Genomic DNA, 26,454 nt, shown 5'->3' with positions numbered 1-26,454 from the left:
GTTAACAGACTTAAAAGACAATAATACAGAAAAGAGGGGGTTTATGGGACACAGTACAATCTCTGCTGCACAGCTGTGGGTTGTCTCAAGGCATGACAGAAATATGTCAACTCCTGGCTCCCCCAACCATTCTGGATGTACTCACAGTTGTATTCACACCTTCTTTCTTGAGAGGTCTGATCCTTGATTACATTTCTCTTCCTGGCTGTGGTTGCTGCAACTTTCCTATCCACGGTTTGCCATGGACACAGAGGCACCCGGAGGCATCTTGGCAACTCCCTGACCTTCAATATCCTCCTACCTGCAACACTCTTCTCAGGGACTCTAATTCATCCAAACATCAGGGTCACTTGCTTTTGTCAACATGTTTTGTTTTGTTTTAAACTTTTCTGGTTCACTAATTTTTAAATTCCTTTCAGGGTCAAGCTTGTTAGCCACTTTAAGGCAAGGGCTTGCATTTTCTGGCTCCACCAAAAAGTGGTCTCATTGATAGAAGTCAGGAAAGACTAGGTGTCCAAGACAAGTTCGAGTTCTTGGAGACTCTCTTTCTCTACAGGATCCTTGGATTTGGGAAGTCCTTAGCAATGTACCCAGGTGGCACTTCCTTCTTGCCTGGAGAATCCCATGGACAGAGGGCCTGGTGGGGTGTAGTCCATGGGGTCACCAAGATTCAGATATGACTGAAGCAACTGAGCACAGCGACAGACCAGGATTGGAAACGGACATGGCACGCAGTTCATGAACCAGGAAGTCTTTGGAGTCTGGCTGGCATGGCGGTTTCAATTTTAGGATCCCACACAGAGTTCAGGAGAACGAGGTGGTGGGCAGGGAAACTAGGCAGACAAATAGGAAGGTGGGGCAGCTGCAAGTTTGGGGCATTTTATTGGCCTTCCCTTACTCTCTGTTTGGGCAATTCTAGAGTTCGATTTGCATCTGGAGGGTTCCTTACATGAATTAAAGAATTTAGTCCATAGGATTCTTGAGATTTTGTTTCTAAGTTCTGCTCCAGCTCTCTCTCAATCTTGTTTGGGTCGATATTCCCCAAGATGGCCACTTGGTCATTCCAGCTTGTGTTTCATGAAAGAGTCCACTTGGACAGATGTTATCAATTATTAAGTTTTCAGGAAGCATAAGCTCTTGAAAGAAATCAGTGATCTGGCCTGAATGGATGTGGACACACTAGAAGGGCCACCATGTGACACCTCTCAGTACAGCTGATGCATTTACAGTCACATGACTCTAAATGTGTCCAAACGGAGGAGGGCTCTACAGCTCCAGCTTCAGGTCCATCCTTAGCACATGGAGACAAGACAGAGGAAAGCTCTCACAGAGTTTCCAAAAGGCAAACCACGTTGGTAAACTTTCACAAGATACTGGTCTGAGGAGAAGGCTGGACCACTCCACCTGGGGCTGGCTCGAGTGATGGAATGCTGGGTCCAGGCCAACCCCCGCCCTACAGGCTTCCTCGTATAGTTAGGGGAGGGACAGGGACAGGGACAGGGTACCAGAGAGTCCTGTGTTAGAAGCCACATTTTTCCAAAGTATAACACAATCTAAGATTTGGACCATAAAGGAGGCTGAGTGCTGAAGGACTGATGCTTTTGAACTGCGGTGCTGGAGAAGACTTGTGAGAGTCCCTTGGACTGCAAGGGCAGTCCTAAAGGAAACAAACCCTAAGTATTCATTGGAGGAACTGATGCTGAGGCTAAAGCTCCAATACTTTGGCCACCTGATATGAATAGCTGACTCATTGGAAAAGACCCTGATACTGGGAAAGATTGAAGGCAGGAGGAGCAGGGGGTGACAGAGGATGAGATGTTTGGACGGCATCACTGACCCAATGGACATGAGTCTGAGCAAGCTCCAGGAGGTGGTGAGGGGAGGGAAGCCTGGCATGCTGCAGTCCATGGGGTTGCAAAGAGTCAGACACAACTGAGCAACTGAACAACAAAAGCAACACAGTCTGATTCTGACTCAAAAGTCCTAGGAACCAAAATGAATCCCAAACTGAGGGACTCAGTGAAGTGGAGGCATTCGTAGTTTGACACTTGTCACTGGAAGCAAGGCAGCCTTGACTTCTTGGAAACTCGAAAGGTCTCACATGTGCAGGGTCACTGAGCAGAGGGGTCTGCTGTGACAGCCAGGATCATAGTCAAACCTCAGTGAGATCTCCCCTTGCTGAAGTCTTCAGGGCAAATGCCACCAGGTATACAACCTGTGGTGGAAAGTTAGGTTTGTGGAGATGTCTGAACATCCCAGCAAGAGGGAGCTGGGAGGATTGGACTCATGATGGATGATCTTCAGGAAGTTTATGAAAGTGGCTGAGTTATGGGTGGGGTGTTGTCAAAAAGTGGGGATAATTTGGCGTTTGGGCATCGTAAGTTCTTCCAAGAGGAAAGAGGGCTCAAGTTTTCACTGGTAAACCTCACTCAGGTTGGAAGAGGGGATGTGACTTGGTTTGGTGGCATGAGAGGGCCATCTGTCTCTGTCTTGTTTCTCACATGGCCTTGGAATGGCCTTATCCGGGCACTATATTCTTGGAACAGGGTTTGTGTTCACTTGAGAACGTCATGGTTCAGCTGCCAGTGAGGCTGTTTTCCACTTTCTTGTGCTCTGCACTCTTCTTTATTTTTACTGATAACAGAGGGAAGCTGATTATTGAAGGCACTCATTCCAATAGGATTCTTCCTGAAATAGTCTTTGGGACTTTCCTCTCTTGGACAATTAACAATTATCACTGGTAGAGAGCATGAGTGCATCCAGAATTGATGTCAACAGGATTTCACAACTGCACACTGAGACTTATGTAGAATGTTAAGCATTAAGTATGCTTCTAATTCTGAAGAAATTGGAATTGCTCACTTGTGTAGGCGACCATTTTATTCATCGCATGTGTGCACAGAGACCAAGTTCCCACAGCTGAAGTGATGCATGAGACATGGGGGGTGGCTCAGGGCACCTTGGTGAATTATGCAGAAATGTTCCTGAGTTTTTAAACAACTTGCTCTGGATTTGATTCAAGGTATGATAACTATTTTCCAGTGGTCATATATGGATGTGAAAGTTGGACTGTGAAGAAAGCTGAGCACCGAAGAATTGATGCTTTTGAACTGTGGTGTTGGAAAAGACTCTTGAGAGTTCCTTGGACTGCAAGGAGATCCAACCAGTCCATTCTAAAGGAGATCAGCCCTGGGTGTTCTTTGGAAGGAATGATGCTAAAGCTGAAACTCCAATACTTTGGCCACCTCATGCGAAGAGTTGACTCACTGGAAAAGACTCTGATCTGGGAGGGATTGGGGGCAGAAGGAGAAGGGGACAACCAAGGATAAGATGAGTGGAGGGTATCACCAGCTCAATGGACATGAGCTTGAGTGAACTCCGGGAGTTGGGGATGGACAAGGAAGCCTGGCGTGCTGCAGTCCATGGAGTTGCAAAAAGTCAGACACGACTGAGCGACTGAACTGAGTGCCTGCCTGCTCAGTCGCTTCAGTCGTGTTCGACTCTTTGTGACCTCATGGACTGCAGCCCACGAGGCTCCTCTGTCCATGGGGTCCTCCAGGCAAGAATACTGGAGTGGGCTGCCATTCCCTCCTCCAGGGGATATTTCCAACCCAGAGATCAAAACCGCATCTCCTGTTTTGGCAAGTGGGCTCTTCACCACTGAGCCACTGAGGAAGTCCAGATATCATGTTACACTGAGCAGATTTCTAACGTGGGGAGCGTTTCAGCACTTTGAATCGCGTGCACTGGGGAATAAGTAATTTGCCTAGAGGTGACATGATACCAACTTTGATCTTCACAACACCTGATACTCTTCCTGAGTCTCACTCCTAGGAGACTCTTTCATAGAGAAAGATCTGTTAGCAGTGGCTATGACATTTGCTGCAGAGAAGGCAATGGCACCCCACCCCAGTACTCTTGCCTGGAAAATCCCATGGACGGAGGAGCCTGGTGGGCTGCAGTCCATACGGTCACTAGGAGTCAGACACGACTGAGTGACTTCACTTTCATGCATTGGAGAAGGAAATGGCAACCCACTCCAGTGTTCTTGCCTGGAGAATCCCAGGGACGGGGGAGCCTGGTGGGCTGCCATCTACGGGATCTCGCAGAGTCAGACACGACTGAAGTGACTTAGCAGCAGCAGCAGCAGCAGCATGACATTGGCTAAGATCTTCTTAGACCTCCCTCCGCGATCCTGTGATCTTCTCCTGGTGCCCACACCTGCCATCAAGCTGAACTCTCCTACTGGGCATCGTCTGTAGGGACGCACTAGTGAAAGTAACAGCTGATGTGTGTGGCTGCTCTGGGGGCAGAGACGCAGTGGGGTGGCCCTCCAGAGGAGCTCGCCCCAATGCCTCCCTGGACAGAGTCTGCCTCTTTCCATTCGGTCCCCCTGTGGCAAGTTCAGAGGGAGATGAGGCATCATGCTGAGGGAAGTGGCCGCTGTGTTTGGTGGGAGATAACTCACAAAAGGCTGCTATGGGAAGCTCACACCTATTGTAAGAAACTCTCATCTGATCTGTTCCCCAGAAACCATCTGTGGGTTTAAGGGCTGCAACTGCTCAGACTTTGATTATCAAAAAGCCAGGGAATTTGTCTCGTGCAGAGAAACACCAGCTTTTGTGCTCCAGGTGAACTTTTGAAAGTAACATTAATTTTATTTATGTATTTTTTCTAGTATCTATTAAGTCACGTTGTCTACAAATGACAATTGTTTTTATTTTTTCTGTCTGCAACCAGTCTTTGCGTGCATGCTCAGTCGCTTCAGTTGTGTCTGAATTTTTGCAGCTCTACGGACCATCGCCTGCCAGGCTCCTCTGTTCATGGGATTCTCTGGGCAAGAATACTGGAGTGGGTTACCGTGACCTCCTTCAGGGGATCTCCCCAACCCAGGGATGGAACCCACATCTCTTGCGTCTCCTGCATTGTAGGCAGATTCTTTACTGCTGAGCCACTGGGGAAGTCCAACCAGCGCCTCAGAGTTTCCCTAACAGCTTCTCTCCCTCATCTCCCGCCGTCCACACACCTGTGCGTGTTTTCTCACTGCAGAGAATGATTGCCTTCATTGTACACTGATGTTGGGGTGTGTGTGTTTCTGGCCACCCCGGGGAGCAGAGGATGACACGCTGCCCTTCAGCTCAGCCTTAGGGATGGCCCACAGCAGGGAGGTCGCCCTGCTCCCAGAGACATGCACCCCTCCTCCTCCCGTCCTCAAGCATCAAGACCCGTTCCTGCAGCTGGCCCTGGAAACTGCCTGGAGATGGGTTAACTCTGACGTTACCCCAGGAGTGGCCCTCAGCCTCCAGGATGGCCCGAGGTGAGCCCTGTCTCTTTGCTTGCACACTCTGTGAGTCCTCTCCTGCGTGGAACAAGGCTCAATCCGTGTGAGCAGCAGCAGATGGCAGAAGCAGTGATGTCACTGCCCAGTCAGGTTATAAAATGACATGGACTGGCATCCTGGTTCTTTCCCTCTCCCTTAGGTTGCCTGCTCTGGGGAAAGCCAGCTGCCACACTGGGAGCAGCCCCAGGGAGAGGCCACGTGGTTAGGAGCTCAAGTGTCAGACCCACAGCCAGCAGGGGACCAAGGTCTGTCGAAAATGAGAAGCTGAATCCTGGCTGAATCCCTGCCTGAATCCTGGGATGACTACACCCCAGCCCATAGAACATAAGCAATTCACAGAAAAGACCCTCAGCCCAGGACCACCCATAGCTAAGCCAGTCCTGGATTCCTGACCCACAGAAACTGAGGGAGGACCTGTTGAAACCTCTACGTTTGGGGGCGACTTGTTACACCCCTTGGATGACTGATACCAAGGCTCCAACCTTGTGTCCTTAGGTCCCGGTGAGTTCCAACACTTTACCATCAAGATGCAATCCCCAGACCAACCAAGCTGAAAGGATGTTGTTGCCATAACTCCCATTTATCTTGCCGTGTACGCAGTTCTTCTGCCAGGAGATGCAACACACAGAACAGTGTCTGGAAACAGGAAGTGCCCAGTAAATATTGGCTCTGTTAATAACACAAAGGGTCACAAGCCCAAACTCTAATCAGATCCCTAGAAGATCACTCGATCTGAAAGACCATGCCGTCACCTTACCTTCCTACGAGCTTGTGGAACGATTCCATATTCAAGGGCATCACTAATATACTGCAGAGTCTCTGAGAAGGAAGTTCACCGCTTGGGGCCCAGGTGAAGACTGGAAATATCACATCACATGAGGCACAGCTGTGAGGCGCCAGTGATAAAGACCTTTCATCATCCTTAAGCACCTTGAATGCGGCCATACATTCATTGCTAAGCTAAATATTCAATTTTCTAGGCTCCCTGTGTGTTCAGGTTTTGGTAATCTAGGGTACATTTATCTTTAAGCCACAGACTTCCTTTAGAAGAAAGTATTGATCAATTTTTCTTTTTTCAAGTTATTTTATAGGAGTATAGCTGCTTTACAAGGCTGTGTTCACCTCTGCTGTGCAGCGCAGCGACTCAGCCACGTGCACACGTGTCCCCTCTCTTTCGACTTCCTTCCCACTTAGGTCACTACAGAGCCCTAAATAGAGTTCCCTGTGCTTCACAGCAGGTTCTCATCTGTTATCTATTTTATACATTGTAGTGCGTATATGTCCTTTAGATGGTATGGGAATGTTAAAAATGACTTAGCTTTTTAGAAAATGAATAAAGTAGTTCATGTGAGTGGAAAAAAAAAAAAAAAAAGAATGTGTCCTAAGTTAAACATGGCCCAGTAAGGACCACATAATTCTACCCAGCTTCCCAAGACCGCCTCCATCCACCCCGGGTCCCTCTGTCCTTGTGATTTAGTCCTTTCCGGAGAGGCAGTTTCCACTCCCGGCTGTGAGGACTCCACCCAAGGCTTTCTACCTGGGCTCCAGCCACTCCTCCAGCCTGGCCTTGCATGGAAAAGTGCTGTCCGCATCCTTCCCCGGGGCCTCTTCCTCTCCTGTCTCTCTCGCCTCCCAGACTGCACCTGGGATGGTCGGCTTCCCTGCTTGCCTGGGAACCCCTGTTCCATGCGAGCCATCTGCGGCAGCTCATCCTGGCAGGACCACAGCTCCGCCTACAATATACTGGTCACGTGAGCCACTCTGGGGGGTTAACTCTAGGGATTCACTGATTGACCACCATCCTCATAGTGTGACACCACCGTCACCTTTGACATTCAGCTGCTGACCTGGGCTTCAAGAACATTATCAGCACTGACTCTTCAGGCAGAAGGGAAGATGGAGGCGTCACCTCAGCCCTGCTGTCCTGCCTGCATCCTCTGCAGACAGAGAAGTGTCTCTACCCCGGCCAACCACTCCCTGTGATGCCCCTAAGGGCCAGGGGTGGGCACAGTCTGACCGTATCTGTTGCTTAACCACTTTCCGTGTCTCCCATCATCTAAGACAGCAGAAATAAGTCAGTGCAACACAGCCTGTAGGGCCCACCAAAATGCAACTATTTACTGTCTGGCCCTTTAGGGGAAATATTTCCTGATCCCTGCTGTTTAGATCAGTGGATGTCAGAGGTTTGTAAATGTGACTGTAATTATCATAAAAACAACTAACACTCCAGCATTTTAACACTACAAGGAAAGTCACTATTTAGGAAGAGAACTTGATGAATAAATTTAATTAGCCATCCTGGGATTTTCTCATATTTAGTGTTTCCAACCAAAAACAAAACAAAACAAAAAAGGGCTTTCCTTGGTGACTCAGACAGGAAAGAATCCACGTGCAATGCAGGTGATGGGGGTTCAATCCCCGGGTCAGGAAGATCCTCTGGAGAAGGAAATGACAACCCACTCCAGCATTCTAGCCTGGGAAATCCCATCAACAGGAGTCTGGTGAGCTAAAGTCCATGAGGTCGCAAAGAGTCGGAAACCACCGAGTGATTAAGCGGGAACCGATAAAAACACCATCCAAGCCCAACTCTGACGCATCCAAAATGACAGGGATGGACATGTGCAGACCGCAGTATTTAATCCAGATCATCAACAAGGGCCTACTGTGTAGCACAGCGAACTCGCTCAACACATTTTCTGTAATAACTTAGCAAGAAAAGAACTTGATAAAGAACATATATATATATATATATATATATATATGCACTACTGAATCACTGTGCTGTCCACATGCAACTAACACCATATTGTTAATCAACTGTACTCCAACATAATATAAATTTTTTTAAATGATCACTAGAATTTTAATTAAAACACCAGAGGGTGAGTACTGGCCTTTTTCTTTTCATTGAGAGTGCCGAATAAGTTGAGTGGGTTTCATGACCTCACATTCATCCTGCAGGAAGGAAGGAGGGAGAAAAGGAAGGAAGGGCGCTCCCGGGGTGGACAGTTACCTTGTGTTATCACTGTGACACACTGTGACATCTTTTTTCCATGACGGTTGTAAATGAGGTTGTTAAGGCTGAGGGGGCGGAGTCCACAACTCCTGTTTCACAGACAGAAGTGGCTCTACAGAGACGAGAAGGAAATCCTGCTCACCTGTGTCCACTGCACCTCAGAGGAATGAAATGAGGTAGCCCTGGCAAGTCCAGGTGATGCACACGGGACCAGGAGGAGCCCTTTACCTGGAATGGAGAAATCGCCTGGTCCACCCTGTCACGTGACTAATGAGAGCGCCCCTGCCGGCCAGCGACGGGGCTGACTTTCCCAAGTGCTTCTGCCAGGTTTGTACCGGGAGGTCTGATGAGGCGAAGGGCAAAGAGAGCTGGTGCCTGGTGGCCCTACTCCCCCTCAGAGAGAATGGAGTTGCTGGGGATGGGGGTGCAGCATGTGAGTGTGAACGGACGTATGAATCCCAGTGAAGCCTCGGAGCTCCCCCACCCTCTTGGTAGGAGCGTAAAATGTAAGCCGCTCTGGAAAACAGTCTGGCAGTTCCTCAAGCAACTCATTGTATGTGACCCAGCAAACCTGGTCCTATACCCGAGAGAAATGGAAAGGCGTAGCCCGAAGACACTTGTGCACTAATATTTACAGCAGCATTATTCGTGACACCCAAAAGCTGGAAACAACCCAAGTGTTCATCAGTGGAGGTGGATAGAGAAAATGTGGTCTAGCCAAACAATGCAATATAGTCAGCTAGAAGGATGAATGGAGCTCTGATATGTGATACAACGGGGCTGACACTTCAAAACAGTGTGCTAGATGCTAGAGGCCAGTCACAGTGTGTGACTCATACTGTGCGACTCATTTCATGTGAAAGGTCTCACATAGGCAAACGTACAGAAAGCAGACGGAAAAAGGATGAGGGCTGGAGGGGAGGGGGTAGGCTACCGGTGTGGCTTCCTCAGGGAAGCCCTGGTGGCTCAGACAGTGAAGAATGGGGAGGGAGGTGGGAGGGGGGTTCATGTTTGGGAACACATGTAAGAATTAAAGATTTTTAAATTAAAAAAAAAAAAAAAAAGAATCTGCCTGTGATGCCGGAGACCCACCCAGGTTTGATCCCTGCATCGGGAAGATCCTTTGGAGAAGCTACCCACTCCAGTATTCTCGCCTGGAGAATCCCATGGACAGAGGAGACTGGCAGGCTACGTTCATTTCACTTCAGTTCAGTCGCTCAGTCGTGTCCAGCTCTTTGCTGCTCCATGGACTGCAGTACGCCAGGCCTCCCTGTCCATCACCAACTCCCGGAGTTCACTCAAACTCACATTCATTGAGTCGGTGATGCCATCCAACCATCTCATCCTCTGCCTTCTCCTCCTGCCTTCAATCCCTCCCAGCATCAGAGTCTTTTCCAGTGAGTCCACTCTTCGCATGAGGGGGCCAAAGTACTGGAGTTTCAGCTTCAGCATCAGTCCTTCCAGTGAACATTCAGCATCTCCTGATTTCCTTTAGGATGGACTGGCTGGATCTCCTTGCTGCCCAGTTCAAGGGTCACAAAAAGTCAGACACGGCCGAGTGACTTAACACACATTACACATACATGTGGCTTTTCTCTAAGAGATGATGGGAATGTTTTTAAATTGGCTGTGATAATGGTTGCACATGTCTGTGGATATATTGAAAACCACTGAATCACAACCCTTGACATGAGGGAACCTGCGTGATCTGCAGATGATAACAAAGCTGTTAAAAATATCCGTCGTCATAGCTGTGCCTCTCTCTCCAGCTCCCCGGCTGTCCTCTCACACTTGTAGGTTTCAATTTGGAAATAACTTGGAGGATGTAAAGAAACTATGTGTCTGTCTGTTCGCGGGCACCATTCCCTCCCACACACACAGAGCCGCATCTACTTAGCTGAAAATAGCCGAGTCTGGCAAACATTAGCTCCCAAACTTAAAATAGACGCTTTCTTTGTGTCCTTTAATCGCTACTTGTCGGCAACAATGTAAGTAAAGGCTGAGAAACGGTCATTATGAAAAATCGGAGAAGCACGCTAACAATCCATGGGACTCCATCTCAGCATCTCCCCAGTACCACGGCGGGGAGATAATTAAGTTTGACGCTGGTCAGTGATTTGAAAGGAAAACCACCGTGATTTCCTGGGAGCAGGTCTGTTCAGGCTCCCCCGCCAGGAAGTGTACTTCACAAAGAGCCTGAAGGTCAGGAGCTTCTTTCATGGTCTCTCTGCCCTCGGCTAAATGTTCTGTAAATAATTAGACATTAAAGTCTTGGAAATAATCAAGCCACCATATTCCGCGGGTAGAGGACTAATTGGACTTGCTGATCATTAAATCCCCGAGTCTGAAATGCCCGCGTTGGGGGAGGAGAGACTGGAATTCTTGTCTAATATTGATATTTATAGCCCTTTGTTTTCCAGGGAGCAGATGCCTTCCACTCTGTGAGCATAAATTCAGAGCCTTTTAATTTCACATTGCCATCCACAAATTATTTAAGAGCTGGGGTTCTTCTATAAACAGTGTTACCTTAGGAAAAAAAAAAAAAACAACAACCTCAGAGGACTGAATAATGTCGAAGTTGAATATAAAGCCTGGAAGCTGCAGAGGCTCAAAAGGGCTGAGCTCTGCTGATGGGTGAGGGTCTAGAGCTCATGAATATTCATGACCCACCAGGACTTGGGAGAGATGCTGCCGTTAGCCCAGAGGATGAACCCCAACCCCTCCAACTGGAGAAGCTTGGGTAGGGGTGGGGGGGGGGGGAGCCCCACCCTATTAAGCCCCAGCTTTAATTGTCTTGTGTCTTAATCAGAAAAGAAGGCTGGTTTGATTTCTTCCGCCTTCCCCAGGGTTTTTATGAACACTGATAAGATCAATACCTGGATTGTGCTGTAAGTCTCCTGAGACAAGGCCTGAGATTCATATCAGCCATCATCATTTTAAAGACGTCTCCCAGCCACTTTCGACAGCCGCCAGCGGGGCTAATGGATCCATCTTCACCCTGATCAGACAGCTTCTTCTAAAAGCAAATGAAAATCCATTTTGGTTTAAAATATACCTGGTAATTTAGCATATGTTTTAAAGTAATGGGGTTTCCCTGGTAGCTCAGCTGGTTAAGAATCAGCCTGTAATGCAGGAGATCCCAGTTCCATTCTGGGGTTGGAAAGATGCCCTGGAGAAGGGATAGGTTACTCACTCCAGTATTCTTGGGCTTCCTTTGTGCCTCAAATGGTAAAGAATCAGCCTGCAATGCCAGAGACCTGATTTTAATCCCTGGGTGGGGAAGATCCCCTGGAGGAGGGCATGCCAACCCACTCCAGTATTCTTGTCTGGAGAATCCCATGGACAGAGGAGCCTGGTGGGCTGCAGTCCATGGGGTCCCAAAGATTTGGACACGTGACCCATATATAAAATAGATAACCAACAAAGACCACTGTATAGCACAGGGAACTCTACTCAATACTCTGCAATAACCTATAATGGAAAACAACCAAAAAAGAAAATATGTGTGCATATATATATGTAAAAACCTCTGTGTATAACTGAACCACTTTGGTGTACGCCTGGAACCAACACGGCACTGTAAGTTACCCGCACGCCAAGAAAGAGGACACTGAAGGAGCAACAGTGGCCGCTGATAGCCCTGTCACTCTGGGGAGTGGGGGGCAGCAGCCTGAGAAGCTGCGCACCCCGTGAGTCTGAGCCTGCAGGACACGGGACCGGCTTTCGGTGTGCTTAGCTGCTTGGGGACAGGCCGCGGGGAGGACATTCGTGTCGGTCTCCTGCGTCTGCACTTCCAGCCTCAAGGCACGGGTATGAACGCGCTCTCCGGTTGCCACTAGACTTTAGTTTTACGACCATCTTGCCCAGTCAGCCTTCCAGAGCAGGGACGTGCGGGATGCGGCTGTGAACACCAGGACCGCCTCCCTCTCTCAGCGTGCTGGGCACCCCGAGGACACATGAAATAGCTGCACGTGGCTGTGAGGATCCCGACTGAGCTCACCCAGAGCCCTGGGACACTGCCCACGATCTGTACAATAAAATCCACCGGACCGTTAATCTACCATGAATGAATGTTATTGCATGCTTTTATGGGGACACAAAGGCAAATTGGGTTCACTCTGGAGATTATCTCTCTCCTCATTTCATATAAAAACGCCTAGAAGTCTCCCAAGAGACCATGTCAAAGATGAAATTTATCCACTGCCATGCATTTGCTAATTTGGTGAGAATTCTGATCTCATTTGCGGGGCTTAATGTAGAAATCCGCTGAACCTGAACAGACACACAGCAGTGGGGAATTTATCCAATGCCATTTTCTGTGATACGTGTCAGAAAATACACACAGTATGCTGCCATCTCTTTACAGAAACACAAATACACAGAGACACATATATGATCATGCACATGTCATATATATAATGTCAAAAATTGAGACAAAAAAGCACTTAGCTCCTAATGAAATCCTATTTCCAACGAGTGTGTGTGTGTGTGTGTGTGTGTGTGTGTGTGTGTGTGTGTGTGAGTCACTAAGGCATGTCTGTGTCTTTGTGACCCCATAAACTGTAGCCTGCCAACCTCCTCTGTCCATGGAATTCTCCAGGCAAGAATACTGGAGTGGGTAGCCGTTCCCTGTTCTGGGGGATCTTCCCAACCCAGAGATCGAATCCCGTCTCCTGTACTGCAGGCAGATTCTTAACTATCTGAGCCACCAGGGAAGCCCCCAAACAGCATAATGCCTTCCAAATTCCTCCTAATTTATTTCCTCTGATTTTTGAAAGGTGTTCTATTTAAAAGTATAAACATTTTGTATTGAAAGAACATGTTATAAATCTACATCATAATCTTCAAATTTCAATCAAATAACATGAGGTGAAAATTCCAAGTTGAGGGATAAAAATGAAAGACCCAGCATCATCCTTGTGACATGCTATTAGACAAAAGTTTAGACTAACTTAATCCCTTCAACAAGTCTTGGAGAAGGAAATGGCAGCCCACTCCAGTATTCTTGCCTGGAGAATTCCATGGATAGTGGAGCCTGGTGGGTTACAGTCCATGGGGTCGCAAAGAGTCAGACATGACTGAGTGACTGGCACACGAGACTGATTTACGGGACTAAGGCCCCCAGTGCCATATGCTCCCAGGCAGTTTTGGGGGTGCAGCCATCAGAACTGCGCTCCTGACAGTGTGATCGCTCCTGTCAACCTTGGAGTCCCACCCCCACCTGCCCTGCTGGTGCCCACTGTCCCTTCCTGCTGCTGCCTGCTTTATTTTGTTAAAAAATTTTCTCCTTGATCTAAAAAGAAATTATACAAATGAGCTTACTTACAAACCAGAAAGAGACTCCCAGACTTAAGAGAACAAACGTGGTTGCCAGGGGAAGGATGGGGGCAGGGACGATTAGGGAGCTGGGGACGGACATGGGCACACTGCTGTATTTAAAATGGATAAGCGTCGAGGACCTCCACGGCTCTGCTCAATGTTGCTCGCCGGCCTGGATGGGAGGGGAGTTTGGGGGAGAATGGATACATACGTATGTATGACTGAGTCCCTTTGCTGTTCACCTGAAACTATCACAACGTTGTTTGTTCAGCGGTATGCCCCAGTACAAAATTTAAAAAAAAAATTTAATGACCTTTGTTGAACTAAGATGAAGGAACAGTCTGAATGGAAAAAGAATGGGTGGATTAAATAGTATCTTCAAAGCAGCGTTTTTAAGTTCGTGAATGTTCCTTCCTAAGGAGTGTATGATGCGTGTCTATTCCTGGCAGGTAATAGCTCAGCCTTTGGTACACTACCCTGCTAGTCACATAGTCGTGCATGTGAAAGCATAAAGGTGTCTGCGTGTATCATCTCAATTTCTCAGATTTAGCTGTGAACAAGGAGAAATCTCCGGGTTTGCTGCCTCTGTTCGCTGTGATTGGACAGGTTCTAATGAGGGAGAGTGAGAGCGTGGGGCCATCGGAGTCATGCTCGGTATATCAAGTCCAAGGTCCTCTGAGGATGCTAACGGTTTAGAGCCAGTTTTATGGTCTCCAGCGAAACATCGTATATGATACCACAGCCATTTGTACTTTCCTGACAACAAGAAGCACAGGGGACTTGACAAAATTTCATTGTGCCCCTTATTGGAATTTATTATGGATCGTCAGCAGTGAATTATGTTATTCTGTCATAGTTCAGAATGTGTTGTCTTCGTGAATGGAGAGAGCACAGGATAAATGGAACGTGTGCGGTTGACAAGACAAAATCAGTGACTCCAGCCTGGAACATCCACGGCTTCCTGAGGCTGCTAGAACAAATTACCCAGTGGAGTGACTCAGACAATGCAGATGTGTGGCTGCATTGCTCTGGAAGTTGAAGTGTAAGACGGTCCTCAGTGGACAAAAATCAAGGGGCTGTGCTCCTTTTGGAGGTTCTAACGGGGTGAACTGGCTGGAGTGATGTACCTCCAAGTGCATGTCTATCTGGAGTCTCAGAGGGTGACCTTTTTTTGGAAAGAGAGTCTTTACAGATGCCATCAGTGAAATTAAGATGAGGTCATACTATACCTGTTGGAATGACCATCATCAAACATTCTACAAACAATAAATGCTGGAGACAGTGCGGTGAGGCAAGAACCCTCCTACATTGCTGGTGGGAAAGTAAATCGTTACAGCCACTACGGAGGACAGTATGGAGGTTCCTGAAAAACTAAAAGAGAGCCTCCGTATGACCCTGCAGTCCCACTTCCTGGGCCTACGTCCAGAGAAAAACCTGATTCCAAGGGATCCATGAACACCAGCGTTCCTTGCGGCACTGTGTAAAATGGTCAGGGCATGGAAGCCACCTAAATGCCAACAGAGGGGCGGATAAAGAGGAGGGGCACATACGTACAGTGGAGTCTTACTCAGCCATGAAAAGGAATGCAGTGACGCCATTTGCAGCAACATACGTGATCCTAGGGGCTTCCCTGGTGGCCCAGCTGGTGAAGAATCCACCTGCAATGTGGGGGACCTGGGTTCGATCCCTGGGTTTGGAAGATCCCCTGGAGAAGGGAAAGGCTACCCACTCCAGTATTCTGGCCTAGAGAATCCCTTGGACTGTATATTCCATGGGGTCACAAAGAGTTGGACACAACTGAACAACTTTCACAAGTGGTCCTACAGATTATCATACTCAATGAAGTAAGTCAGAGAAAGACAACTGTAATATGATACCACTTACATGTGGAGTCTAATTTTTCTAAAAAAGAAAAGAAACAAATGAACTTATTTAGGAAAGAGAAACAGACATATAGATAGCGAAAGCCAACTTATGGTTGCCAATTGGGGAAGTGGGAGGGCGGAATAAATCGGAAGCCTGGGACGAACATACACACGGCTATGTATAAGAGAGATAAGCAACGAAGATCTGCTGTGTAACACAGGAACCTCTACTCAGGATTCTGTGATAACCTATATGAGTAAGTGAAAAAGTGGAAGTGAAGTCTCTCAGTCGTGTCCAACTCTTTGTGACACCATGGACTGTAGCCTGCCAGCCTCCTTCGTCCACGGGCTCTTCCAGGCAAGACCACTGGAGTGGGTTTTGCCATTTCCTTCTCCAGATATGAGAAAAGCATCTAAAACAGAACGAATGTATGCGTGTGTAACTGAATCGGGGCTTCCCAGGTGGCGCAGGGGTAAAGAATCTGCTTACCAGTGCGGGAGACATAACGGATATGGGTTCAGTCCCTGGGTTGAGAAGATCCCCTGGAAAATCCCACGGACAGAGGAACCTGGCTGGCTATAGTCCATGCGGTTGCAAAGAGTTGGACAGGATTGAGCAGGGGCACCTGCCGGCATGCATAGCTGAATCATTGTGCTGTATACCTGAAGCTAACACAACATTGTAAATCAACTATGTTGCTGCTTTCAGTGGTCCAGTCGTGCCCAACTCTGTGACTCCATGGACTGCAGCACACCGCGCCTCCTTGTCTCTTAGCATCTCCTGGAGTTTGCCCAAGTTTATGTTCACTGCACTGGTGATGATCCAGCCATCTCATCCTCTGACGCCCGCTTCTCCTCTTGCCCTCGCTCTTTCCCAGCATCAGGGACTTTTCCAATGAGTTGTCTGTTTGCACCAGATGACCGAAACACTGGAGCTTCAGCTTCAGCATCAGTCCTTCCAGTGAATATTCAGGGTTGATTTCCCTTAGGATTGACTGTCTGGATCTCCTTGCTGTCCAGGGGGTTTCAGAAGTCTTCTCCAGCGCCGCAGTCAGAAGGCATCAATGCTTTGGCCCTCTGTCTTCTTTACGCCCCGCCTCTCAACTATACTCCAATAAAATGAAAAGGGAGATGACGTCATACTGGACCTCATGCTGCTGCTTCCTCTGTGTCTGGCTCTTTGTGGCCTTGGGGCTGCAGCCCACCAGGCTCCCCTGTCCGTGGGATTCTCCAGGCAAGAATGCTGGAGTGGGCTGCCGTGCCCTCCTCCAGGGGATCTTCCCGACCCCGGGACTGAACCCCACATCTCTTGCGTTGTCTCCTGCGTTGAAGATAGATTCTTAACCTCTGAGTCACTGGAGAAGCCCCACACTGGATTAGGGTGGGCCGGAAGGCAACGTTTAATGACCTCACATGAGAACTAGACTGACAAAGACACAGGAGAGCACCGTGTGAGGGAGGAGGCAGAGGCTGGAGGGTGCATCTGCGTGCATCTGGATGTCAGGGATTGCGGGCAACCACCAGAAGCTGGAGAAGGCAAGGAAGGGCCCTTCCCTAGAGCATGGGGAGAGCATGGCCCTGCGACTCCTTGCATGCGGGCTCCCAGCCTCCAGAACTGGAAGACAGAAATTTACTATGATTTTAAGCTGCCCTTGTTTGTGGTTACTTGTGACGATGGCCTTGGGAAACTGACACTTTCTTTTCCAGCAACTAGAGGCTGCCACCTTCCTTCCTTCCTGATCCCCTCCTCCATCTTCAGAATCATCAGTGATGGGGTGAGTCCTCAGGTTGCGTCTCTCCAACCTTCTCTGTCACCATATCCATGTCCAACCAGAGCCAGGAAGTGTTCTCTGATTTTAAGAACTCACGATTCGATGGAGCTCTCTGGGATAACCCAGGATAATTGCCCCATCTCAAGGTCGGTGACCCCAGTGATAACTAGAAAGTTCCTCTTGCCATGTAGGTGACAGGCTCGCAGATCGCAGAGGTTGGGGCCTGGGCGTCTTTGCAGGGGGTTGGAGGTGCTATTCTAGCTGCAGAAGATGGGCTGGCAGAAAAGGATGCTGCTGCTTTGTTGAGTCGCTCAGTCATGTCCGACTCTTTGCTACCCAGTGGACTGTAGCCCATCAGGCACCTCTGTCCATGGAATTCTCTAGGCAAGGATACCAGAGTGGGTAACCATTTCCTTCTCCAGGGGATCTTCCTGACCCCAGGACTGAATCTGAGTCTCCTGCTTGGTAGCAGATTCTTTACCACTGAACCACCTGGCAGAAAAGAATATCTTAAATTAAAAAGAAAACTGTGAGCAATGTAACTTAAAGTCTTAAAGAAAAAAAGTCAGCACCCACTGAGCACTCATTACATTCAAGGAGAAGTGTTGGGGAGGAGGAGGAGGAGAAGAAAAGATGAATGAGGCAAGTCTTCCTTTAAGAAGTCACATTCTACTGGAGTAAACAACATGAATGCATCTCACCCTAGCAGCAAAGGTGTTTACTGTTCAACTCCAAAAAGAAAAAAGCACACGAGACCTTCTGAAATTTCACATGGCTCATTTGTTAAGAGTCTGCAAGATGTTTTCCGTGAAATCAGATGCCACGCAACCAGGAGTTCAGTGAGGAGCCAACCAGAGGTCTGTGGGGAAGGGGCAGGGCAGAGGGACAGTCTCCCCAAGAAGACAACTGAACTGGCTCTTGAATAACGTGTGTGGCTTAAGCAAGAGGGAAAACGAGGCTCCAAACAGCCAGAACAGCGTGAGCAAGGGAGCTGAGCCGTGAAAGTTCAGCGAACATCGAGAAGACCAAGTGGGATTTTTTTAAAGAGGGATCCAGCCTGAGAATGAGGGTGAAGCTTAATTTGCTTTATTCACCAGCGACCGTGGAGCGCGGAAGACGGCTGTTTAGACGGTTTTCTCTTTGCCTTTCAATTATTTACCGCTTAGTGGCCCAGATGATGGCAGAGTGGACATTATTTTTCAAAACCAAAGCCAGCATTCTCTTCCTTTTCAGACTGTTTGTCTACATGTTGAAAATAAAATTAGAGTTTAGAGATTAATAACAAGTATTGTTGGTGATGTTTTTTAAAAAAATACATTTCCGGTAATCGGCGTCTCTACTTCGTGAGCAGGCTGACAGCTACAGGGAAGCTAGGACTGCCCCCCTCCATTGCCCTACAAATGTGTCTCTTTGGCATGAGGCTTATTTTAGGCCGGCTATTTTTAAGAAAGGGAAGATTTGGGAATTCTCTCTTTTTACTTTTCCCTCACTACCTAAAGAATCTAACTGACTGTTCCTGAAACAGAGTCATCTCCAGAGATGTCGGCAAACAATACGTGTAAGTGTGGTGGGAAAGGGCTTCCCAGGTGCTGTTAGTAGTAAAGAACCCGCCTGCCAGTACAGGAGACAAGAGTTCGATCCCTGGGTCGGAAAGAGCCCCTGGAGGACACAGCAACAGATTCCAGTGTTCTTCCCTGGAGAATCCCGTGGATGGAGGAGCCTGGTGGGCTGTAGTCCACGGGGTCGCATGGAGCCTGGCACGGCTGAGGGGTTGAGCAGGGGGTGGGGAAGCTCTGCAGCACATAGGGGTCAGGGCCCATGGTGTCTCACTGTCTGCCCCTGGCCCAGCAGAACATGTTTCCCAAGCTCCCAGGAAGCATCATTTCTGGAAGAAATCCAACAGTTAATCGTCCTGAATTACCTCTTGGGTAGAAGATGTCCCAGGACTGAACCTCCCAAAGCTCCCAGTGAGGCCAGCTGTACTGGAAGCTTTCTGAGGCCAGTCAGGTGTCAGGGAGGGACTTCAGGTCGGTTGTACCCAGACTGTGGGGCGAGGTTAGGTAGGTGGCGTTTGGGTTGCATATTTGCTGCACATTTCTCACATATCCCTTTTTTTTTCATTTGGCCAGCCACTTTTAAATTTGGAAGTGTATCTGCTCAATAGCAGATGTTCTAAAAATCTTTCACAATTATCTAAACTAATAAGAAAAATAAGTTTTAGTTTAAGCCTGCTTGAAAGGTAACTCATCTCACAGACTCATTCCTGTTGTTGAAAAGGAAGACACTTTCCTCTGCCGTTCTGGGGTTAACTGGCTGGTCTAAGAATGAAATGGACATGAGATAGATTAACAGGAGAAAACCAAACACAAGTTAATAACACGTATAGATGGGAGAGACCCAGGGGAACTGAGGAACTCACCAATATGCCAGAAGCCTCCACTTTAAATACCATCTTCAGCCAAAGACAAAAGATGTCAGGGTAGAGGTTTGGGACCTCAGTTCAGTTCAGTTCAGTTCAGTCGCTCAGTCGTGTCCGACTCTTTGTGACCCCAAGGACTGCAGCACGCCAGGCCTCCCTGTCCATCGCCAACTCCAGGAGTTTACTCAGACTCATGTCTGTTGAGTCAGTGATGCCATCCAATCATCTCATCCTCTGTTGTCCCCTTCTCCTCCTGCCTTCAATCTTTCCCAGTGTTAGAGTCTTCTCATTGACATGGGATGGAAAAGGAAAGGCTTTAGATTTCTTTCAGATGGAATAAAATGGAAAACCCACACCCTTTCCAGGTAGTAACAGATAAATTGCCTTAAGATTTAGGCTCTGCTGTGTGCCATTTTCTAACACACGGGGAATTATATTCATTATCTTGTGATAACCTATAGTGGAAAAAAAACCCTGAAAATATATAATAAATATACCCCCATCAATAGATAGGGATACAAAGGAACATAAAAAGAAAACAAACATTAAGTGAACTGAAAGATTAATTGAAAAAACACAGGAGTGGGTTCTGGGCAGGGGATTCTCGTCAGTGGTGAAATGTCACAGGCTTCCCAGGCTGTCAGGGTGTGACATGTGAGGTGTGGTCCCCTTGTAGGTTTCTAGAAAACACTGACGAGGTCCTTGGGTCTTCCCGTCACCCAGATGGTGGAGAAGAGAGTCAGAGGGTCTCGGGTGTCACAGGCGTGTCCCCTGCTCTCAGCTGGCAGCACACGTCTTTCCCTGGGCAATGTCCTCGAGACCAGAGGAATTCGGATGAGTGGCCGTGTAGCCTCTGTCCTTGATGGGTGTGTCCTTTCAGCACAGCTCCTGGCATGGTGGCCGAGTCTTTCCCACGTCCTCTTCAAGTCAAGGCTTTGGTTTTTCCAGTGGTCATGGATGGACGTGAGAGTCTGACTATAAAGAGAGCTGAGAGCTGAAGGATTGATGTTTTTGAGGTGTGGTGTTGGAGAAGACTCTTGAGCATCCCTTGGACTGCAAGGAGATCCAACCAGTCCATTCTAAGGGAGATCAGTCCTGAGTGTTCATTGGAAGGACTGATGCTGAAGCTGAAACTCCAATCCTTTGGCCACCTGATGTGAAGAGCCGACTCATTGGAAAAGACCCTGATGCTGGGAAAGATTGAGGGCAGGAGGAGAAAGGGGTGACAGAGGATGAGATGGTTGGATGGCATCACCAACTCGATGGACATGAGCTTGAGTAAACTCCGGGAGTTGGTGATGGACAGGGAGGCCTGGCGTGCTGCGATTCACGGGGTTGCAAAGAGTCAGACACAACTGAGCGACTGAATGGAATGGAACGGAACACTCAGGACATTCAGGGTGCCCCTTGCCCCATTGGAGTCTGCCTCCAAAAAGCTTCCTGGGTCTTGTTACCTTGCTCGGCACCTGCCCTACCAGCCTGCCTTCCTTATCCTGTGGGTCTGTCCTTAACTGATGGCCTGGCTGGTCCACCCGCAGTGACAGACAGCAGATGCTGCAGGCTGTCCTAGGTGAGTACCGATTCCTGATGGGGTGCGGCCCCTTCGGTACCTGAGTGACCCGACGGATCATCCCAGCCTGTCCAGGTTCCATGTGCTTTGGAATCACTGAAACACGGGGGCTGTGAGTGCTGGCCAGGCTTTCATTCCCTGAGCCTCTTGGGAGGCGAGCTCTGATGATGCAGGGCCCTAACCTTGCACCTGTGCGTGTTATGACCTTGCACCTGTGCGTGTTATGACCTTGCACCTGTGGGTGTTGTCATAAGTGGCTGCACAAAACAAGGACGCCGGCAGCCAGGGGAGCACAGAGGGGACTGGAACTGGCAGAGAGGGGCGACATCAAGCCCGTCACCTCCTCTGGACAAACCCCGAAAGGCTTCCCTCTCTGCGGGCAGTGCCCTTGGGACTGAGGTTTTAGGGTGGCTGCTCCACTTTCGGGGGCTGTGCCTAGTGGCACATCATACGTCTCCTTGGGTGTGGGCCCTGCAGCCACGCGGTCATCACAAGGCAAGTGTGTCCAGTGTTGTGGTGTTGCAGGGAAAAGCCAGTTCTGACCCCCACGATGGAGCTGTTGCCTTTGACTTGCTCTCCATTGCTTTCGCTCTTATCATCCATCATTCACAGGGGCCTGCCTCAGGGAATCCTGCCCCTCTGCCTGACGGTTAAACTAAACTGCCTCTGTTCAGAACGCTGTCCACTTGTGGATGGCAGGAAGGAAGAAATTAACACATCCCCTGCATGAGGCTTGACCATTCTAGGAGATATTTGCAGGATTAATGGCCTTTTTACTTTGTTTAACCACCCCCACTCCATCTCCGTTCTATAAAAGAACTTGCCGTACAGACCCCTATAGGGTGGTTATTTTGAGACAGTCTGCAGAGGTTTGTCTAAGGAACAGGGTTGCGGGGGTGGGGGGGTTGTCTACTGATTTAAACAATAATCACATCTAAAAAATACCTTCATAGCAACCTCTGGACTAGTGTCTGAACACAACAATGAGGCACCAGAGCCTAGCCCAGCTGACGCATAAAATTGAGTCGTCATAGATTCAACCAACATGAGATGTCTGTGTTTGAACCCAAACGTCCACTGCAACTGCCTCTGAGGTCAGGGCTGGGCTGGGGGAGAGGCCTGGGGGAAGAGGCGAGAGGGCATCTGATGGGTAGGGCTCCACTCTACTCGTTTCAGCCGGAGCTGCCTTCTTTCAGAGTTCCTACACTGGGCGTTAGTGAAAGACTGTGGGTAGGTGGGTAGCATGCTTGGCATAAGGAAGAAAAAAATGCGATACATAAAAAAAATGTTTGCAGACTCACACCTTGGATGACTGACTTTCAAGTATGATTGTGCATTAAATCGTATTTCCCTGTGTGCCTGGATGTGCTTGCAGATTTCAAGTCCCTTGCTCGATGATCTCCTGCCTACCTCTCTCCCGCAAGTACACACACATGTGTGCACAGGCACACAGCCACAGGGAATCTGATGCCCCAGCTTGTCGCTCCTAGGAACTCAGAGGCTGGTCCAGGTCTCCAGCCCCAGCCTCGTCACTTCTAACTTGCTGCTTCTGACCCAGTTCTGCTCTAAAAAAGAGAAGTCACGGGCGTGACTGTGGGGCCTGGGACCTGCTGGGATGGTGAGTTTCTTACAAAGGTGGCCAGGCTGCTGCCATTTGTACACTTGTTACTGTCGTCCAGCTGCTAAGTCGTGTCCGACTCTTTGCGACCCAATGGACAGCAGCACGCCAGGCTTCCCTGTTCTTCACCATCTCCTGGAGTTCACTCAAACTCATGGAGTCAATGATACCATCCAACCATCTTCCATTGCTCCCTTCTCCCCCTGCCCTCAATCTTTCCCAGCATCAGGGTCTTTTCCAGTGAGTCCACCCTTCATATCAGGTGGCCAAAGGATTGGAGCTTCAGCTTCAGCATCAGTCCTTCCAATGAATGTTCAGGGTTGATTTCCTTTAGGATGGACTGTTTTGATCTTCTTGCTGTCCAAAGGACTCTCAGGAGTCTTTTCCAGCATCAATTCTTCGGCACTCAGCCTTCTTTATGGTCCAACTCTCAAATTTGTACATGACTTCTGGAAAAACCATGTGTACACTTAAGATTATTTAATTGGCCTGCTGAGAAGATAGAACCTTTCAGATTTCCTTCTGTCTATGTGGCTCCTTGAGGACTTTGTTGAAAATCAACAGCTCTCTTTGACCTTCATTACTCATTTTCCACTGAATGCCCACAAGACTTAGGATCAGCTATTCTTGAGCTACAACCTGAAAAGCAGCGACAGGGTCTAAACATATATCATCTTGACACAAAAGACAGACTTCTTGTTATCCCAGTTGGAGTCATTCATTTACAAACTTAGATGATTCTTTTGAGGTCATTTTTTGAAAGATAATGATCTCATCTAGACTCATTCATTGTCAGATTTCTGTTTAGGCAAACATTTGCATACACATTTTAAAATATATTGAAATGAGACCCAAACCCGGTAACCTTGGACAAGCCATCCAAGCTACTGGCTCCTAATTTCCACCTGTGATAGGAAGAAGGCGAGGGATTAAATGATCATAAAGGGTCACGCTCCTCCCCGCTACTAGGCACAGCAACCGTTAATACCCAAAAGCACCTGCCTGAGGAACATGGAAAGGGCGGTCCCTGGAAATTGTTGCCTCTTGTAGGTTTTACCTATTATTAAGGTACCAAGAAACTTAGTTTTAATTTAGTATACAGAAACATAATAGTTACTTGGTATTTCATTGCTCAGGTATATGGACAGTCAGTATATATGCTGCAAAAAGAGAGATGTCCTCCCAGTTTAGGGATGAGGCTGGTAAGCATCACTCTGAATTATGATAAAAATCATTATAAAATAATGAGTTAGCTACCCTAGAAATTGAGAGTCCCTTGGAATGCAAGAAGATCAAACCAGTCAATCCTAAAAGAAATCAACCCTTAATATTCTCTGGAAGGACTGATGCTGACGCTGAAGCTCTAACACTTTGGCCACCTGATGCAAAGACCTGACTAAATGGAAAAGATTCTGATACTGGGAAAGATTTAAAGCAAAAAGAGAAGGGGACAACCGAGGATGAGATGGTTAGATAGCAACACCGGCTCAGTGGACACGGATCTGAGCAAACTCCAAGAGAAGAGAAGGACAGAGAAGCCTGGTGTGCTGCAGTCCATGGGGTTTCGAAGAGTCAGACCTGACTCAGTGACTGAACAGCGAAATAACAACATCTGAGACATTAGTCCTCAGTATGAAGAACTGACCGATGATAAGTTGGTCTGATGAGATTCCTGTTACTTCTCAAAGTTATACCAAACACAGTGAGGCATCTTCACCAATTTGGAAAGTGTCTCCAGGGAGACCCACAAGGGAGGCTGCTAGTTGAAAGGAAGTTTTATTCCCATCTTTGCTGTCACTTGTCCAGGTTCAGTGATTTTATTTGAAATAGTTCCCATTTAAGTGGAACTGAGCCACAAGATGGCAGTGAACAGGACCACAGCGTGTGTGGCCTCTGCCTGGGACAAGCCCAGGGTCTCTAGGACCCTGATAATGGGGATGCTGAAGATGCTTCTGACGCAGGGCCCTCTGAAGGCTCCAGGAGCAATTCAAGAAGGATGAGGAGAACAGACAACATTCTGAAAGCTTCTGTGTGGCCAGACCTGCCCCAAACACTTGGCTTCTATCATCTCATTGGATTCTCATGCAAACTCTAGAACAAAGCCCCCACTTAGTCACTTGACATACAGCAGAAGGGTCAGGGCAAGTACTTGCTGGGGCCACAAGCACATCAAGGGAGGAAGGACTCGAACCCAGGTAGACACTCTCCATCATAAACTGCTCAAAGTGGGCAACAGTCTGAGCTTCAAGTGGGAGGTTGTTTTATATGCAGACCCTCAGGGGTACCAGGGGTGATGAGCTTGTGCACTTGGCTTCACGAGGGCTACCAGGCTGCCCCTGGGGTAGCATTCCTCTCCTGGGACTGCCTTCCCCTCCCAGCTTCCGCCTGGGTGGAGCTAGAACACTGTTCTCTCCAGGCGCCTTGCCAAGCTCAGGCAGTGACCCTTTTACATATTTCAGCCTCTTTGCAACACGCTAGTTCCCACTGCGATGGAGACATGGGTCACAGGTGTTCCCTTCCGTGGTCTTGTTCACAAAGTCAATGCCAGGATTAGCACTAATCCAAAGGACTTGAAATCACGAAGAGGAACATGCATTTAAAGCTTTGTGATTTAATATTCTAAGTGCAATTTTTAACCACATAAAAGTGTGATGGAAGAGTCACTAGGATGCCCTATTTTATATTCTCCAGATGTACAAACAGACAAGCTCGATGTTTGTGGGAGGAATAACCTACACAGAAGTTCAGTGCTGTCAGCTCCCACCGTAGAAAACAGGAAGATTTCTTACGTGTGTATAGACGTAGACCCAGACCCAATGGCAAACACAAGCGCAACGGAATTCATTAATGTTAACGTGGAGAGCTGCACGCGTGAGCGCCCCAGGCCTCTGTAGCCCCTCAGATACGGTAGACATCTAAGTGGTCCATCCCATCAGGCTTTTTTGATATGAAAAGTGACAGGCTTATAAATAAAATATCATTGGCTAGCCCAGTGGGCTTTGTGGTTCTTGGAGGTGTTACTGTATTCATACACTGACTGATTTGATGCCTAGAAACTTCTTTTCTGCTACTCTTTTGCTTCTAAGATGTAAGTGGCAATATTATTTTGAAGTGAAAGGAATAGGACAGCATCTCCTGGGATCCAGGAAGATATAGTGCAGATCTGGGAGTAAAAGTTATCCGTGAGTTAGCAGATTTGCAATATGTTTATAGTCAATATTGCTGCCATTTAGCCTGTATAAGATAACAAGGCAAACCAGTCTTCAGATACCCCTGGATACCCCAAAGTGTAAACAGCAATTATTTATGTCGTGGAAACTACCATTTATAAATGGCATGGATTCCTCCTCTTTAGGGCTCAGAAGCATCATATATCAAGACTATGGAAGTTAACTTAAACACTGAATCTTTCCTTTTCAATTGAGAAGGATATTGATTGAATTAAACTGAATTTGCTCAAAGCTATCATCACTCCTCTTTGCTCCAACTACATGACATTTTCCAAATAAATTGAGTCTTCAGATTTAGATATCT

Source organism: Capricornis sumatraensis, chromosome 18 (genome assembly GCF_032405125.1).
Source record: "Capricornis sumatraensis isolate serow.1 chromosome 18, serow.2, whole genome shotgun sequence".
NCBI lineage: Eukaryota > Metazoa > Chordata > Mammalia > Artiodactyla > Bovidae > Capricornis > Capricornis sumatraensis.
This window is presented reverse-complemented; position numbering follows the sequence as displayed.